This window comes from Hyperoodon ampullatus (assembly GCF_949752795.1).
Source record: "Hyperoodon ampullatus genome assembly, chromosome: 7".
NCBI classification, from domain to species: Eukaryota; Metazoa; Chordata; class Mammalia; order Artiodactyla; family Ziphiidae; genus Hyperoodon; species Hyperoodon ampullatus.
This window is the reverse complement of record NC_136920.1, coordinates 88,671,410-88,685,043: the sequence shown is the minus strand read 5'-3', so window position 1 is coordinate 88,685,043 and position 13,634 is coordinate 88,671,410. Positions and strand designations below refer to the sequence as shown.

General features: G+C 48.5%; 1 protein-coding gene across 3 annotated transcripts in view; it reads right to left on the bottom strand.

Annotated features, from left to right (window-relative positions):
• The window catches only part of KIRREL3 (kirre like nephrin family adhesion molecule 3), a gene marked incomplete at both ends in the record, with an annotated part of 550,267 nt that overhangs the window by 409,494 nt on the left and 127,139 nt on the right, over positions 1 to 13,634 (bottom strand). The gene's annotated exons all lie outside the window — the stretch shown is intronic.

Genomic DNA, 13,634 nt, shown 5'->3' with positions numbered 1-13,634 from the left:
CACAAACTAATAAGGGTCTGCGGGTGGCAGTGAGCGGACGGTCCCTGTCACCACCTCTGCTGCCAACAGAGGGACATTTTCGCCAGGACTCCAGAGAACAGTACTTCGGCAAAGGTTTATTACCAAATTCAAAAGACAGACTCAAGCAATTGATATATTGGGTCTGGGAATCTGTGAGGGGCCCAAACTGTGCAGGGGAGTGAGGCTAAAAGACCAGGACCCTGGAGGGTTGTGATTGGGAGAAAACTGCACCTGGTCCACCAGGAGACCCCACACCCAAAGCCAGGCCGCAGAGGCAGTCAGACCACAAGACAAGGGGATAGAACGGGCCCTGAGCCTCATCAACACTGCACACCAAGTCAAACGCAGGACAGCGCTACCTGCTGGAGTTCAGATGACTTCCAGCTCACGTGGAAGGTGCCAGGGCGTTAGGCTCTCTGGTAGGAGCTCTGAGGGGCAGGAAGGGGAAGGATTCTGGACAGAGAAGGCTTTGATCTCAAATCATTTTGTCTGTGTCCATTTACACGTGGACCAGACTGCCAGTGCGTGTGTACTGAATGAAAGGGCTGTGTTTTGGAAACCTGAGTGTGTGGGTCATTGGGCTGTTCTGCCCTAGGTGACATCCTGATGGTACAGTGGGAAAAGTCCTGGACCAGGGGCAGAACATGACTTATAAACTGACGGACACCAGTAGGCTCTGGCAGGCATTTCGGGGACACATGTGATGCGTCCACGCGGGGAGGCACCTCTCTACATGGCTGTGCGGAAGCTTCCTCAGTGACATCGCTTTGGTGCTACACAAACACGTATGTATGGTTGATAAGTTGTTGGAACTACCAAGGGGGATGCCCTGGGAGTCACCCTGGGTAATATCTGCTCCCTTCCCCCGTTCTCTAGCCACACCATTCGTTTCAGCCGGAGAGAGCATACCCATCATCCTTTCCTGTTGGCTGGGGAGCCACATGCTCACGCCCCTCAAGCCCAAGGTGCCTTTTTTCAGTGCACCCACCCTGTCTCCCCGCTGTGGTTCTCTCTCTTTTCTGGCCTGCATGCTGTGAATGGTGGACTCAGGCCCCCAGTGAGAGTGATTAAGACATCCTGGCAGGGAGGCAAGCTCTTTATTTGCTGATTTTTGATGGGACAGTGTAAAGCTGGATGGTTCCTCTGAGCTCCCTTGGGGCCATGAAGGTGCCCACGGGCAGGTGGTTCCAGCAAATAGGCGGGGGACGCAGGAGCAGCTATAAAGCAGGCCATGGCCTCTCCACCACCCCACCTGACCTAGCTACTTTCCATCTGCCATTCTTTTATAAAGCACAGCTTTCAGGAAAGCACAGCTTTCTAGACAAGAAGGAGGGGAGGAAATCAGCAGAACGCCACTGGGCTTGATGGAACTTAGAAGATCATGGTTCTAGGCTCAACTCTGTCATTTATTAGCTGTCTAGCCTGAGACCAATCATCTATTCTCCCTGAAGCCCATCTGTCTTCTATGTGCATGGCAGGAAAGGGGTGAACTCCTGAGCACCTACTCTGTGCCAAACACCACATGTATACACTTCCTCACTTCTCACTGCAACCAGGGAACCTAGTCTTGAGATAAGAGGTCATCTGTGCAAGGTCACCCAGCTTTGGGACTCGAAAGCCTTATGCCGTCTCTACTTCAATATGATGAGTTGAGAGCATCACTGACACAATGATGTGGTGACAGCAGAGAAAGCACCTTGTGAATTCAAATTCAAGGTACTATATCTGAGCTCAAAATAGCTGCTGTGTTTTTATTATATTAATTTTCAAAGAAACTGAAGCATGAGGGTTAAAGGGACTGAGCTAAAGGTCCCACCACAGCAAAGCAATGGTAGGCTGTGCACCCCTGTCAGAATGTGTGTCACCGCTATTCTGGAGTCAGTAAAAGCTCACTGACAACAAAGGTTTCATGTAACTCTGACAAGTTTTTTGTGTTGTTGCTGTTTTTTTTTTTTAATGGAAAAAAATCTTTGCTTTTTCCAAATGCTATCAATTTCAATCAAGTTATGTATATTGCAGAGCCAAAAAAGATGCTTAAATGGCTGTGTTGTGGGTTTTTTTTTTTTCCTTTCCTTTCTCTCAGTCCTTCTATTCAGTTTCTTGAAGAATTAAGGTTGGGTCTTTTCAAATGTAAATTAAGCAATTTGCAAAATATGTATTTTGGCATATAGGCAACCTGACTTTCCAAACAAACTGGAGTTTTATTGATTCTGTGAACTGCCATCTCGTGGAGTTATCCTGTGGCTGTAGTTTGAGTCTTTAATATGAGGAGCTGTTTTCATTTATATTAAGCAGCATATTCTGCTCATCCCACTCCCCATATCTGTGTGTTTTTTTTTGTTTTGTTTTTTTTTTTGCGGTCCGCGGGCCTCTCACTGTTGTGGCCTCTCCCATTGCGGAGCACAGGCTCTGGACGCGCAGGCTCGGCGGCCATGGCTTACGGGCCCAGCCGCTCCGCGGCATGTGGGATCTTCCCGGACCGGGGCACGAACCCGTGTCCCCTGCATCGGCAGGCGGACTCTCAACCACTGCGCCACCAGGGAAGCTCTGGGTTTTTAAATGAGTAGAAGAAGGGATGTCAGTCTTCATATGCTTTTCATGCATTTAGTTTCTCAAATGTTACTTTTATCATTTTGTCCATTTTATTCATTATTAAAACAATATTTGACAACACAAAAGGAATTAAAACATGAAAAAATCCACCCCCTAGTTCCGCCGGTCTCAGAGAGTGCTTCACATTTAAGCAGGCTCCCTCCAAGTTTTTGTCACCATGCATATGCTTCTCATGGCATTGTACCAATCCTGTAAAAAATGTCAAAATTATTTTTTACACACACTTAGAAAAACACTCTCTTGACCTCCTTTCAAGATCTCTGGACCTATTTTGCAGAACACTTGATTCTATGTTTCATTCTAGATATATGACAGGGACTTTAAATGTCAGAGATTTAACAATATATTTCTCAGTCTTAATGATATTCATGGTGGGGTGGAAAATAAATACATGGTGACTGATCTCCAAGGTCAATTAGTTCAACACTTGGATCAACAACCAAGGTACAGGAATTATCTCACCCAAGTCCACTTGGAAAGCCCTGAAGGACAGGGGGCCTCCAGTCTCAGGAAAAACTCCTTCTGACCTATGGCCCCAACTCCCCATGGGGTTGACATTATTTTTTAGATTCTATTTTTCTCTTTAATGTTGAGACTTCTTTTTTTTTTTTTTGTAAATATATATAACATAAAATTTTACTATTTTTAAGTGTATAGTTGAGTGGCATTAAGTACAGTCACACTGCTATGCAAACATAATCACCATCTGTAACCAGAAGTTTTTCATCATCCCAAACTGAAATTCTGTACCCATTAAATATGAACTCCCCATTATCCGTTTCCCCACCTCCATCCACTGGCAGCCACCAATCTTCATGTCTCTATATAGGATAAGTGGAATCATACAGTGTTTGTCCTTTTGTGTCTGGCTTATTTCACTTAACGTAACCTCTTCAAAGTTTATCCATGTTATAGCATGTATCAGAATTTTCTCTCTTTTTAAGGCTGAATAATATTCCATTATATGGATATATTACATTTTGTTTATCCATTCATCCACCGATGAACACTTGGGTGTTTCCACCTCTTGCTTCTTGTAAATAATGTGCAAACAGCTGTTTGAGTCCCTGCTTTCAGTTCTTTTGTGTGTATACCCAGAAGCAGGATTGTTGGATAGTATGGCAATTCTGTTTCATTTTCTGAGGAACCACCATACTGTTCTACATAGTGGCTGGACCATTTTTCATTCCCACCAGCAATGCACAAGGTTCCAATTTTTTTCCTGCAGTCATTTCAACCTCTCTTTCTCTCCGCATGGAATAACTAGCCACAGTCCTCATTAAAATAATCTTTCACAGATGTAGAGTCATCCTTGTCTTCAAGTAATGCCCATGCTACAGAGGACAATTCAGAGGCAGAGAAGTTCAGCCCTAGCCTGAGGGTCCAGAGCACGATGGAGGAGGACTCATTGCAGGGGAGTTTGGCTAAGGAGCTTGGGCGCATCATCGTCGTGTTATATTGGCTTTCATAGACATTGATCTTGGGGCAGCCCCCTTACCTTATTTTACAAATTTGCCATTTTGCCACCCAGAACTGCTTTCTAGCAAGCAGCCTTATGTCCACAGTTTGTGAAAGCCGAGGCTCTGGCCGCCCAGTGGGTCATGCTCTCCCACTGGTCCTGTCACCAGCCTTTCCCATCCTGGGGGGCTCATCCTCCAAGGTTCCTCTGGCCACCTTTGGGTAAGGTCTAGACAGACATGGCACGACCAGACACACCTGGGGGCGATGGACCATGTTTTCCTCCTCCCTCTCACCACCTTTGCTGGCACTCATGGCTCACCCATCAGGTCTTCTCAGGATCTGGACTCTCCCGAACCCGGTCCAGGCTGTGGGTGGAGGCAGGAGATGTGGAGCCAGCAGGAGATTTGGGGAGGTGTGCCTGCCCCTAAAACATCTGCCCCCAGAGCTCTCCTTCTCTTTGCCTTAAGCCTGGTGTTTCCCAAAGTTGGTCCTGGGCTGAAAGTGCCTCAAATGATCCTTGAAGAAAGGGTCCTAGCGCTGGGTAATGTGGGAGAACACTTCGTAGGCTACTTATCTCCAGAGTCAGGATGCACCTTAATACATTGAAGGCTCTGGAAAATTCCACAGTAAAGAAGCCCGTTTAACCTTATTTAAGCCACAGTATCCATCAAGATCTCCCTTGAAATGCAAATGCATAGCTAGGATGGGGATTAAGAACCAAAGACAAAATCTCTCAACCACAGGACTTTGCCTCTGCATCTAAACGTAGGAGTTGGGAACAGGTGAAGACAAGATGGTCTTTAAGTTTTTCTCACAGTATTTAAACTGCTTGATCTTTCTAAGCCTTGGTGTTTTAAAGTGATCTTTTAAAATAAAAATAACAGTTGCTTACGGTAGAAAAATCAGGAAAGTATAAAGACAAAATAACAAATAACTCATAGTTCCAACACCCAGTGATAATCACCATTAGCATGTTGAGTATTTTCCAATAAAATTTTATATATATTCATATATATATATATATATATATATATATTTAAGAATTTTATACGATGGCGAGTATGCCAGGGACACAGCTCTACAGCCTGATTTTTTCCCACTTAACATTATATCATGAGCATTCAGCTTCTTAAGTGAGTGCAACTGTCAACAGGAGGTGGGAAACCTGACAGGTGAATGGGAAAAAAACGGCGCCGACGTTTATGCGTGTGTGATGGCCTTTGGATCTCACATCAACTCTATGGTATACCTATCTGTATCCTCCATTTACACCGAGGGCCATGAAGCTCAGTGGGCTTGGGGATGCAGGGGGTACGACTGGTGGTCCACGCAGACCCCTGCATCCTTCTGCTGGGCCCACATGCTGTCCCTACCCACCTGCGTGCTTTGCTTCTACCGGCCCACACCCGCAGGTCTCTGGACACCGCTGCCTTTGGGCGGTGGAGACGCTTGGCCTCACTGTTCACCCACACCTTCAGAGAATGGGAGGCGCCTGAGAGTGTTTATGCTCCTTGGGGCCCTTAGCCAGCGGCTGGTGTGGCAGGATGAGTGCTTGCTGAGAGTCAGGTACACTCTAAGGTGTAATTTACATTCCGGAGCTTTTCTGCAGGGTTAGAGGGACTGGGGCTCTGCCTAATATCACACTCCTGCTTGGCTTCCTCTCCGTCTCTATCTACTGCCCTTTCTCCTGCCTGTTTCTCCTGGGAGCACTTGCTCAGGAATCTTTACTTAGAGACTGCATCTGGAACTCTGATCTGACACAGGTATTTCCACTACGGTCACACTTTTCATAAGCAGCGTATCCAGAACCCAGAGCGGACACGTTTCCTATCACAGCTCCTCTCCTGATTCCCAAGGAGGCAGCAGACATGTTGGGAGGAGGGTCTCTGGGCAGACCTGCTCACCCGGGGTGCAGGGGTGATCCTGGTTCTCCAGCGCTGCAGGGGATGTGCCCGGAAGGATGGCAGGGGCTGGAGGCAGTGGAAGGCTCTCAGAGGGAGGCAGAGAAACCCCCCACAATATACCTCGGGGAAATTAGCCAGTGTGGGTGCCCCAGCCCTGCTCCAGAGAGCCAAAGGGTACAGAGCTGGTGCTGAAGATGAACTAGCAACAGACACACAGCTCTAACATGCTGGCACCTGGCTAGGGCACCACTTACCTACCAGCCATCTCAGCCAACCAGGCCAAGAGGCTCATGTACAAAAGCTGGAGAAATATTACTGTGGGCTCACGCTGGGAAGCAATTTGGTCCATTTCAGCTCTCATGTCATGGCAGAGAAATACACAGATATAGACCAAAGGAGCTTTTCTCTCATTAACCTTGAAGGATGCCCCATATCCTGTCAAAGGGTGCTCTGGATTCAGCCACTATGAGGGGCTGCTGGGCCTGATTCCACAAAGCAAGAGGACTTAAACAGCAGATGTTAGACTGCCAGATGCATTTCTCTCTTAATACACTAGAGACCCACCATAAATGCCGAGAACGGAGTGTGTGTGGGGCGGGGGGAAGACTGCGATGGTGGGCCGGGGGCCACTGGGCATGTTTGTCATCAGCAAAAGGGATTAAACTCCAGGTTCTGACCCCTGAGAGCATGTTAGCATGTTATCTCCCTCTCTCTCTCTCCTTCTCTCTCCCTCCCTCTCTCTCTCTCTCTCTCTCTCTCTCTCTCTCTCTCTCACACACACACACACACACACACACACACACACAGAGCCAATGTGAGTCTTCATCCGTCATCCACAAGGCAGACTCATATTTTGGCTTTGATCTCTTAGGAGGTTGGTCAGCTGTGTGTGTGTGTGTCTGTGTGTGTGTGTGTGTGTGTGTGTGTGTGTGGCTTTCAGTTTCGGGTCTGAGAAGGAGGAGGGGCAGGGTTGGCTGTGTTGAAGGATTTGCACACTAGCCGGTGCACAGCTGGAGAGGTGCTTTCCCCTCTGGGTTCGCTAGAGTTGTATTACTTTGAGGTAGGATGCCGGGCTACTAGGAGAAATTGTGGTTTTCGCTGGGGATAAAAATTTAGGAGGGAAGTGTGGTTTAAACAAGGCTGCTGCACTGCTCCTGGCTGGGGCTCCTGAGATCTCAGAACAGAGACCTCAGCCACTGAGGATTCAAGCTGTGGACAAGGATTCTGGTTTCCCTCAAATTTACGTGATGAGCTGCTGGGGCACACACACATTTTAAGGAAGTTCTGCAAGGATAAGAGTTGAGTTTTGCTGAGCGACCCCTGTAGGCAGAGCCTTGGAAAGGAGACTTTACAATTTCAAGAAAATGGAGTCTTGTCCCTGGTGCTCAGATGGGAAGAGGGGAGGAGCACGACCTTCTGCAGGTGAAAAATATCATCATAATAATTGCAAATATTCACAGGTTGCTTAGTCCATGTTAGGTACTGTTCTCAGGACTTTATATACATTAGCACATTTAACTGTCGCAATGGGCCCATGAGGGACCTCCTATCTTTATCCCTGTTTTTACTCATGAGGAAGCAGACATAAATTCACGAAAGGCTATAGAGCCACATTTAGCAGAGCTGGGATTGGGAGCCAGGCTCTCTGGTTTCGGAGTCTATGCTTCTAACCGTGGTGCTATATAACTTCTCCGTACACAGAGGGATGCTTGGACTGGACGACAGTGGGCAGTGTCCAAGGGACAGGCAGGGAGCCACGCCAAGAGGGACAAGGAAAGGACTGTCTTGAAATGGTCTTTCAGCTGGGGAGTTTGTTAATAATGTAATGGGGGAACGACACACACACATACATACACAGGGAAATGACTGAAAACATTGACCTAACCATACATGAATTTAATTGCCATTAGAGATAAAGTACTACCCAACCCTGAGAAAGAGCACAGTTGTGGGAAGTACTTTCTTCCCAAGGTGCAGTCAGACCAGCTGCCTGGAAGAGAGGGCAACTTGTGAGTGAACCAGGTCAGGAGAAGATGGCTGGTGGACCAAGAGGCCATGGGGTGAGGAAGACTGCTTGTCACAGCACCAGCCTCAGCCTGAGTCTGGCTATTTCTCTTTCCCACAACATAACACTTCTTCCCGGCATACCTGCCTTACTCCATTTTTATCTCTCTGTATCTCAGTTGAGAACAAATCTTTCTTTTTCTAATGTTCTTCTTAATTTCCTTTTTCCCTTCTATTATTTACCTTTCTAGCTGTATTCAACTCTATCAACATACCGTTGTGTGAAAAGCACACCCCAAATGAAGTTGTGTCAGTGTCAGAGGATACTCAGCATTCTCATCCCCCAGCCCCACAGACGCCTCTGAGAGCCCATCGCAGTGTGGAAGGGGAGAGACGCTTCTGACCTCTAGTCTAAGTAGAGGAATTCAGGAGGGGAGTAGGGAGTACAAGGAAATGAGGAGGAGGGACAACAATGGAATTCATTTCAGTGCAACAAATGTTTAATGAGCATTTATTATGTGCCAGTTTCTGGGTGTGTGGTGCTGGGACGTAGAAGATGAGCTGTGAGCTCCTAGTGTGGGAACTGATTGGTAAATGCATAAGGATATGACAGTTTGATACAATTCAATACAAGTGTGGGCAATGGGTTCTGGGAGCACAGAAAATATTGTCTGTATTTGTGTTTCAGGTAGAAGTGCCAGGGAGAGTTACAGAAGTCACATCCTTTAACAGCATTATGTGATGGGAAGGAATTTACTGGATGAAAACAAAAAGGAGGGCATTCCAGGCAGAGGGGAGAGTTTGAGCAAAGCAAGAGAAGCACATGGCCTACTGGAGACTTGGTGATTGGTCCCCACGTAGCCTTGGATTTCGGGCTTGGGCCAGTCCCATAAGCAACAGGGAGTCATCAAAGGTGTCTAGACAGAAGACTGGCTTGGTGGGGTGTGTGTTTTTTAGAGAGACACTTCCTAACAGAGGGTGGAGAATGGACAGGCAGACCAGCGAGGAGACAACTGCCTTGGTCTGAGAGAGGAGGATGACAATCTTGGTAGTCATGGGGAGGGGGGCACAGGGACAAATGCAGGGCAGCAGCCGTGGGCACTTTGAAAGTGGGGTGTCCCACACTTGACCCTTCTCTGCAGTGTGGGAAACAGTATCTCCTTCTTTCACACCAAATTTCAGCACATTCATATCCCACACAAATCAAATGTCACTTCGTCCACAAAGCCTTTACTGATGCCCCACCTGCAAACAAACTCTCTCTCCTCTGTGCTCCCCTGCTTATGTCTGTGCTTTCCCCTCTGGGTTCCCTAGAGTTGTATTACTTTGAGTTGTATTAACTGCTATTAAATTGACCCCTTTTCTTTGCCCTCACATGGGTTGGGAAAGGGTGTGTTCTGGAAGTATGAGGACTTGTTTTGCAATAAAGACACGGTACATGGTAGCTATGTTGCCCTGGGCTTGGTTTCATCATTTCTGGTAATGTACTGGTCAGGCTGCAGCCAGGTGGACAGAGCCCATGCCAGGTAGTCTAAAAGGGGAGGGTGAGGACACCCAAAGGCTAGCAACAGGTGGCAGCGAGGTCAAAGCTGGAGGCATAGGGCCACCCAGTGGGAACTAGACCACCAAAGAGACAAAACTACAGTCTTACAGGCCACCCTAACCAGGATGGAAGGGGTGAAATATACTGGCTTCACCTCTTTTCTACCCGCTAATCCCTTGACAGAGGCTCCATTGGCTGAACCTACACAGATGCCAGTTGGAAGGAAGTCTGGGAGGTATATTTTGCAGGAGAAGGATGGGGAATGGATCTGAGCCTGTAAACGAGCAAATGACCAACATAGGAAATTCACAAGATGTCTCTAACCCCACTTATTTCACAGGATATTGGTGAGAATCAAATGGAATGATACATGGAAATTACATACACAGAAATTATGGAAGGCTCCCCAAATGCAGCTCTGAACTTAATTATGTTTGTGTATTAGAGTTTTCCCTGGCAGTCAAAGAGAATCCACATTTAACTGTTCAGTCATTACTTCTCTCCCTCCTAGATTTGGAGTAGGGATGGGCTGATAGTGTTTCCCTGGGGTTAGTCCATGGGACATGTTCATCCAGTAGGCTGTCACAGATGTTTGGGTGCACTGGATTGTTCCAGGTGATAAGAAATCTTGCTGCAGAAGATGAAGCTCTAGTCACCTGTTTTTAAACCGTTAGTATCAGAACCAGTTTAATATGCAGGTGGCCACATGGGCAGGTGGGCATCAGCCTTGGAGAGGGGCCTCTCCAGCCCCTGCCCTTCTTGGCAGTGAGCAGCCCCAATGAACAAAGCCACAGCCAAGTAAAGAGGTTGGATGCTACTCAGGTGATGGAAGAAGAGAGAAGAAAAGACACCTGAGAATTTCCTAAGCAGCAGTGCTCCCCCAAGCATCAAGCTGGGCACCGTCCTGTCGTTTTGCTCCTGATGGTGGAGGAGATGCCTGGGGAATAGGGCCGATGCAATTGAACCCTGGAGTCTATTCAGCCCCATTAACCCACATCCACCCAAATGGATTCTCAGCCAATCCCATTAAGACGTCCTGTCAGAACCATCCCACGTCATTTGCAGAGTGAAGTGAATATCAATAAAATTGTAATGAGTAATTTTCCCAGCTTCACTGACTCTTACTGGAAACCAAGCCAGCGCCTCTGCTGTGGGTATTGACAAAATCTCCATTCCTCCTGGGATCTGGGAAAACCTGAACCTATCTGAGCAGATACCAGGTGTGCTGGTTTAATGGACATGGACACATGGGCAGTGGGCTTGCAAGGGGGCCTCAAACCCCTGTCCCTCGTTGGCAGTGAGCAGCCCTGATGAATGAGGGGACTCGGTCTCTCTATGCTGAGGCAACAGAAAGAGCATTGCACCAGGATGCAGGCACTGACTTCTGGTCTCCAGTTACTAGCCTCTACTCCTACCATCTACTCTAACCCCACTGGATGTTATTTTATCAATAACACCAAGGTCCTTTCCAGCTCTGCGTTCTATGATTCTGAGAGATGGAGAAGGCACAGAGAAATCAACCTGCCAGAGAGTGATGCATCTGACAGTGTAGACCCTTGAGGCTGAATCTACACTGCCAGGCACTCAAGAAGCAGACAGAGTGGGACTTTTGCTGGCAGTTTCTTGCTGTGGCTCCCTGACCACGGAGTTCCTGGGCATCACACCTACTCCTTGGCCATGACAGCCAGCATTGGGAGACCAGAGCTGTGAGTGACAAGGCGTTAATTCCAGGCGTAGGAAGTGTGATGGTTAGGGACTGGCCTCCTCCTTTCCTGTACGCTCCCTTCTGTCTGAAAGGCTGTCAGCAGCTCCTGCTGATGCCTGGCTGCCATGGCCTCACCGCCTTCTTCCCCTACACGGAGGTGTGGAAGAAAGTACGGAGGTGTTTCTGCAGCATCTGGGCTGCTGGCTTGGAATGTGCTACCTGGGGGAAACGACCAAGGACTGCTCAGCTGCTGTTCTGCGCTGGGGTCCAGCCTTTGCTTCTCAGCTGCCCAGGAAGACAGCTCAGCCCGATCAGGGTTCTGGATATTTGAATGGAAGGGGGAATGCGTGTGCATTTGTGTGTGTGTGCTCGCATGCGCACACAGTTGCGGGGAGAAGAGGAATAGTCAGTGAAGCTGAGATCTTCGAAGTCACGTGAAGCTGGATTTGCAGGGGAGGTTTTGTGGGCTTTTCAGAACCCCCAGTAGCTGCTATTCCTCCACCCTATGTCCCTCCTATGCCAAAGCTCACACAGTAAAGGGGGCTGCAGGTCTCAACTGGTTGCCACAGCTCTCCTGGAGCCAGGTGGCCAGGAACAAGTTCTGCGGGGACTGCTGTTACCTGGCTGCACCATGTGTTAACCCACTGACAGCCAGGTTGGCTCGGATGACATAGGTGGTGAAATGGGTATTAACTTTCTTCCCTCTCCTTCCTCCCTGTGCATCCTGCCGGAAGCTGAACGCTTGGCTGAAAAGAGGATCTGGACAGATAATGTGTATTGCAAAGTATAGAGCACACTACAGTTTTTAAAAGCCTTTTCCTTCTCTATTTCTCTTGTGAAGTCAAGAAGATGGAGTTATTATTCCCATTTTATGGATGAGGAAACCCAGGCCCACTAAGAAACTAGTAGCACCCAGTTCAAACTCAGTCTTCCACTCCACCCCAGAATCTCTGTCTCCTGCAAGAGAGGACAATGGCTTCCAGAATGATCCTAAGGATGATGATATTGGAGCATCACCCCTCCCCTTCCCCCCTGTGAAATCTGGAGAAAAGCGGGAGTGGGAATAGGAGGGTCATGTGCCTTGTATGACATCTGCCTTGACATGGTGACACGTGATGGCCACATGGTGGAGGTGAGAGCAGCGGCAGAGTTCTATAATTCTTATTACTTGGGAAAGCACAGTGGTCCCTCTATATCCGCAGATGCAGAACTCATTTCATATAAGGGACTTGAGCATCGGTGGATCTTGATATCTGTGAGGGTCTTGGGACCAATTCCGCATGGATACCGAGGGATGACCATCCGTGGCCCCTCTCCTTTTAGAAGCAAATATAAGACTCGAGCTGACTTTGTGTGAACTGGTCTTAGACTCCAGGTCCTCCCCAGATCGGCTGTTCCTGGTTTGCTCTTCTCCCCACAAGAAATAGTGACATACGCTTCGTTGAAGTACATGCCTTACGTGTATTTGTCCCTCACCATAAGCCTTGAGTTGGTGTAGATTTATCCTCCTTTTATGGTTGAGGAGACCCAGGGACAGTGGGGAGATGTGTTGCCCAACTGCATGCCCCTGAAGCTGGTGGAGCCAGGATGCCTGTCCAGGCTGCGCGGCCGCACGGCACATGCTCCGAGCCTTCCAGACCCCACCTCTGTCCTGCGCATGCGCACGTTCGCTGCTCTGCCGCAGTTTTCTACTCCCCTACGTGTTTTCCTGCATGTAGGCACAGCCAGTGTGTGTGTCACGTTCGTGTTTCCACGCCCAGTGCCCATCACGGAGCTCCTCCTCGCCCCTTCTTGCACACACCTGTGCACAACCCCAGCACACACACCTAGGGCCCCTCCAACAAGGCAGACGGACTCACCCGACTGGCCTCCAGGCGCAGAGAGGCTCTAACCGCGTGTTTCCTGGATCCCAAAGCCTCCTTCTCTTCTGCCCCCAGGCCACGTTGCTACATTTATCCTGGGATGATCCCATTTACCCTCTATAGCTAAAATGCCTCTTGACTCTTCTGCGCCAAGATTAGAAGTCCGTCAATAATTATTTCATCGGCTAAAAGCCAATTGATGAAGCCCGCTCTCCCTGCAGACTGAGGAAGCCCTCAGTCTATTTGTAGCTCTGTCTGAAAGGCAAGAGGCGGCTGCTGTGAGTCGAGGCTGCCTAGTGCTTTCTGCACTGATGGAGTTCACAGAGTGGATCACGGATGCGTTTAGCCTGGGCTCAGCAGATCCTGGGGTAGAGGTCAGGTGGACAGTTTCCTCCGAGGCTTCTTAAAGCAGACCCAGGCTGCTGCAGTCCTGTACCCCCTGCAGGGCCACACTGCATGGGGTGGGAGCCTACCTGGGCCATGAGGAAGTCCCTCTCAACTTGGCCATCCTGAACTAATCA